Raw genomic sequence first — 6000 nt, 5'->3', positions numbered from 1 at the left:
CTGTTATGACTGCGAGGCAGGGTTGCCAGATCCCTCTTCACCACTGGTGGGAGATTTGGGGGGGGGGGGTCGGAGCCTGAGGAGGGTGGGGTTTGGGGAGGGGAGGGACTTCAATGCCATAGAGTCCAATTGCCAAAGCGGCCATTTTCTCCAGATGAACGGATCTCTATTGGCTGGAGATCAGTTGTAATAGAAGGAAATCTCCAGCTAGTCCCTGGAGGTTCCAACAAAAATAAACATCTCTGTACTGTTACCATAGGTTAGGAAATGAGTACAAGAATATGCTGGGATATCTGCAAAAACAGTTTGTATTGGAAAACCAAACAAACAACAACAAGTGCTATATACAGAAGTGACAATTCACATCAGTGAATTCACTTGTACATAAATTGCCATAAGCATATACAGAAATCTTGCTATATATGCTTATGGCAATTTATGTACAAATGAATTCACTGATGTGAATTGTCACTTCTGTATATAGCACTTGTTGTTGTTGTTTGTTTGGTTTTCCAATACAAACTGTTTTTGCAGATACCCCAGCATATTCTTGTACTAAGTACCTGGAGGTTGGCAACCCTAGTGTGAGGATAAGTGGCTTCTCAGTGACTGAGGAGAAAGCAACCTGTCTGCAGTTTGTGAGTCAGGACTGAGAGACTAAAAGAGACCTCCTTCTCATTTTGTATTCACACTGTTTTGTTTCAGATTCACACTGTGTGAATTTTTATTCACACTGTTTTGTTTCAGACTCTCAGTCTGACTTTATTGTGTCCCTCCCCTTTCAATAAACGTTACTTGTTTGATCGTCTTCAGGTTTTAAATGGGGCGTCCAAATCCTGCGACCACTAACCTGGCCCTTTTGTAAAAGTAGAAAAGAGTCCAGTAGCACCTTAAAGACTAATAACATTTCTGGTAAGGTATGAACTTTCATGAGCCACAGCTCACTTCTTCAGATACAAGATAAAAGAAGGTCTACTTTGCAGGATACAAGATAAAAGATGATCTACTTTCCGATAAACCTGCTGATTTGTTGTTCACGTTCTTGTGAATATTGCCCACCAAGTAACCTCAAATGAAAGAGGAAGAACACATTGCCTTTTTAAAAAATCTTAGGCTTCCTGTTTGTGAAAGGTGTCACCCACATGTGCCAAATGGCGAACTCATAACAGGAATAGTACAGGCCTGTGAACTGACTTCCTGCAGCTCTGACAGACATGAAGTGAGAGGTATTGTTGCCTTTTTTGCTGGGTTGCCAACCTCCAGGTCCTAGCTGGAGATCTCCTGCTATTACAACGGATCTCCAGCCAATAGAGATCAGTTCACCTGCAGAACATGGCCACTTTGGCAATTGGACACTTTGGCATTGAATTCCTCCCCTCCCCAAACCCCGCTCTCCTCAGGCTCTGCCTCAAAAACCTCCCACCAATGGCAAAGAGGGACCTGGCAACCCTATTTTTTTGTAGAGATCAGTTATTTTGCCTTCAATCATTCCTTGAAAGAAATCTCTTTGCATGCCCTTAGAGGACACTATTTTTTAGCAGCAGCCATTACATTTGTGTCCTAAAAAGAACCTGCACACATGAAAATCCACAAAGCACTTTTATTTATTTATTGTAATTATCTCTGTGTGGAACCGGGTAAGTTCTGCTCTTCCCAGAACAATAAAGAGTCTCGTGGTACCTTAGAGACTGGTGAATTTGCTTTGGCATTCACTTCTGTTTGACTCCCCTAACATAGCTAACCCTGTGGAAATCATTCTTCTCATATTTGTTGTGTTATGTGTCCACTCTGGTTTAGATGCCAACCAGTGCTAACTAAATATCTACTTCAGTGATGACAAACGTGTCCCTCTTCTTTTAACCATCTTTCTTTAATCAGTTTCTCATGTAGGTAATCGTATTACAGATTATTTATACATGTAGTATTTTGTGAACTATGCACGCATTAAACAAGTGAATACACTTACAGCGCAGTCCTAAGCAGAGTTACCCCCTTCTAAGCACCTTGCAGCTAATAGGCTTAGAAAGGTGTAACTCTGCTTAAGATGGCACTGTTAGAATTACAAAAATACATTATATTCTGATTTTGATTACAGATCTTTGTCTTGCCTCAAAGGGAGATTTTTGTTGTTGGTTTAAAGCTATGAGCTCCAACACAAAGATCCAATGTAGACAATTAGACCAAACAGAGAAAGTGCATTTTGCAATAGGAGAAGAGAGCCTGTGGAAAGCCACTCAGGCAGTATCACATATCAGGAGAACTCAATCCTTTTGAGTTCTGACCTCATCCTCATTACATAAACCAAGAGAAGAGTGTTATTGAAGTATTTACCTTAGAAGAGAGCAGGATTAAGCCAGGAACTGAAGGACTACTTTATGGAGCCTTGAAGATTTCAATGTACCCGTTGAAATGTTTGACTTTTTTCTTTCTAAGGGGGATTCTTACATTATATCACAACTTTCGAAACAACCATGCCATTTCAAAAGCAATTTACCATGTGGCTTGAGGAGCTGTTGTTTGGGAAATGTAAGTCCCAATCCCTCTTAGGTTCCTGGGTGTGTCTTTGAATCCTGGCCATAAACATTTATTATTGAACTTGCAGATCCAACCTTCCCACTTTAAAAGGAAGTTATCCTGAATGTAAAGTAGCAACACTTATAATATAGAAATAGCAAGAACACATAACTTTCAATTATTCATATGAAACTTCTAATAGGCTCCTGTAGCCTTTGTTTTTGTCCATAAGTAGCCTTGTAGTTATAATCATTTCTCAAGTGGGGAAACTGCATGCCACTTGCTGAACACTGATCAGTGAGATCACTGGATAAGAATTCAGTGAATGGCTTGAATAAGAATTTGAACCCATGCTTTCTAAATAATAAATCCAGATTGTGAGCTGGGGCAACATATTGGTTTTCTTAAGGTTAGATCCCATAAAAAGGGGGGGTCTTCAATCCCCTTCCCACAGCAGCCCACCAACGCCCTCCCATGCTATTCTTGGGGGTCCCCTATCCTCCACGGCAGCATTTTGAGGGGTGTTTCAGCCTGCAGAGGGAGGGGAAGATATGGCCATGTCCATAAGTTAAGTGGATAATTTATTCTTGATGTGGTGGAAGTGTGTGCATGCCCCTTCCACTAACAGAGATTTCATATATAACATGGTGCCCCATTGGGATCCTTGACCAACATGTTCATTCCCCTGCAAGAGATTACTCCAATGGGTGTCTGCATGATAGGCCATGGAGCATGCATCACACCTGTTCTAGAAAAGAGGGGGATATTCATCCATGAAGACTCAGCCATCTGGTGAATTAGGAACTTGGCCTATGCCTCTTGTTACGAGGCAACAGGATAAGAAAGCACATTAAAAACTGCTCTGTCTGAATGGTTTGGAGTTCCTATAAATTATGAATCCTGTCACCCAGTCTACAGCCCATTTCGTTCTCACAACACTTTCCATTTTTAGCTCCATTTACACAAGCAGTTGTGCAATGGCTGCAGAAACACTTTAATATAATTTCAAAGGAAACAGCAGTGTGTATATGGAGCAATGGAATACCCAACAGATGATTCTCATGATTTCTTTTAATTTGGTTTGAAATTGTGTGATGCCTTGCATGTACAGAAAAGCTAGTGGGCAGTAAGATTGCTTTCACTTAGCACAAAGAGGCAGCGAGGTGTTATTTTAGAAGAATAGAGGATACCTTGCTTTTCTCTACCTTAAGGAGTATCAAAGTGGCTTGCAATCACATTCCCTTCCTTTCCCCACAACAGGCACCTTGTGAAGTAGGTGGGGCTGAGAGAGTTTTGAGAGAACTGCGACTGGCCCAAAGTCACCCAGCAGGTTTTATGTGGAGGAGTGGGGGATCGAACCCAGTTCTCCAGGTTAGAGTCCACCACACTTTACCGCGACACCACACTAGCCTTCACTTTAGCGCTTCTGCTTGCACATGAGCTGTTGCACATGCAGAAACCTTCCATTGGATTCAACCAACTACCTCAAGAATCAGCATCTCTCATGTAGATCTGTCTGGGACCTGAAGTCATTATTGGAGGTCCTTATCCACATGCCCCCACTACTTGAATTATGATGGAGGGGAGGAAAAGAGAAAGAGATTTCTTGGAATGCCTCTGCCCCCCAAGGAAGAGGCGAAAGTAGTGGGCATCCTGGGTGGTAATGACCATGTAATTCTGGAATTTAGAATCTTGGGCAAGGGGAAAGCTTTACGTAGTCAGACACATACGTTGGACTTTACGAAAGCAAATTTTTAACAGACTTAAAGTTATGCTGGGCAGAATCTCATGGTCAGAAATACTTAAGGGGAAGGATGTTCAAGAGGGGTGGGAGTTTCAATCAATCAATTTATTATTATGGTCATTGAACCAAAAATATAATTTTAGAAAATTACATTGCTCAACCCATTGCAATAGTATAAAACCTATACAATTTGGTTAAAACACTATACCAAATGTTTTAAAATTTAAAAAATTTAAAATTATTAAAAACTAATAAAGGGTATGAATTTATACAACAAATAATGGAAAACACCTTTTCATTTCTGTTTAAATCTCTGGAAATTATATACTGTTTTACAAAACATGGCCACCAGCTTTGTTACCTATGGACATTCACCCTTAAGGAGAATATTGGGTCTATAGGCTTCAGGATAGCCAGTACTCTTTCTCAAAAGAGGGCCTCGAATCTTCACCCGGTCCTCATTAGAATAACTGTACGTGAGAAGGACTTGTTCCAGTGTTTCTGGTTCTCCACTACTACAGGGACAGAGCCTTTGCGAATGTGCAATCTTGGGCTAGTCACACTCTCTCAGCCCTGCCTACCTCACAGGGTGTCTGTTGTGGAGAGGGGGAGGGTGTCATGTTGCAGGCAAGGAGCAAGGGCTGGAAGCATAGTCTGGGAAGCAATCCAAGGTCATTCACAGTTCAGGCAGAGTCCATAGGCTTACCAGGTCCCCCTTCTTCTTTGGTGGGAGGTTTTTGGAGTGGAGGTGTGCCGCGCGTGCGCGGAAGTGCTTCATCACTTCTGGTTTACACCCGAAAGTGCTGCATCAGAAATGGCTATTTTCCACTCAAACTCCCAGTATGAGTGTAAAACGGCCCCTTGTGATGCGTTTTACACCCGGAAGTGCCACATCGCAACAGGCCTTTACCACTCAAACTGGGAGTTTGAGTGGAAAACAGCCCTTTCTGATGCAGCACTTCTGGATGTAAACCGGAAGTGACGTTTCGCCACGTGCACACGTTGCCTGCCGACCCTCAGCTGGTCAGTGGGCAGCCTGGTGGATTGGCGGGGGGTTTCCCGCCACCACCTGGCACTTGACAACCCTAAGAGTCCAAGAGATCAACACCGGCAAGGCCAGTCCAAGGCGTTAGAGCCAGTCGAAGAAATCAGGATACCAGGAATCCAAAGTATAGCAGGGAGACAAGGCTGATACACAATGAGGTTAGTGACAAGTTGCTTGCACAACAGCCAAGCCTACTTGATGACTTAAGTAGGCCTGGGGGGAGCCAGCTGTTGCTGGTTATCCCATCTCAGCACTCCCATCCTGGTCAAACTCATTAATCTTTATCACTGTCAGCAGAGAGTGTTCCCTGCTGGGCCTGCAATCTAGCACTTCTTCTTTTCTCATGTAGCTGTACCAGTCTCCTGCACCTCTGTTCCAGTGGCTTTGGGGGGCTCTCTGTTGGCACTGCCTGTGGCTGGACATCTGACACAGGTAAGTCTTTAGTGCTGGGTGGCTGCAGACATAGGGAGGACCCATCTGCCTGAGGCTGCTCAGCCTGCTGCTGCTGTTCCTCTCTTTCACAGCCTTCTGTTTCAAGGTCTTCCTCATCTGAGGAAGCCCCAGCAGGCTGAAAAATGACAAAGGGAAGGTGATTGTAAGTCAGTTTGATTCTTCCCTCAGTGGCAGAGAAAGTTGGCATATAAAAACTAGGTCTTCTTAAAATTTCCCTTCCCTGCAGAGGGCAAAGCTGAACAGT

The sequence above is a fragment of the Euleptes europaea genome, chromosome 16, assembly GCF_029931775.1.
Source record: "Euleptes europaea isolate rEulEur1 chromosome 16, rEulEur1.hap1, whole genome shotgun sequence".
Lineage (NCBI taxonomy): Eukaryota > Metazoa > Chordata > Lepidosauria > Squamata > Sphaerodactylidae > Euleptes > Euleptes europaea.
The sequence above is the reverse complement of the archived record's forward strand: the minus strand, read 5'-3'. Positions refer to the sequence as shown.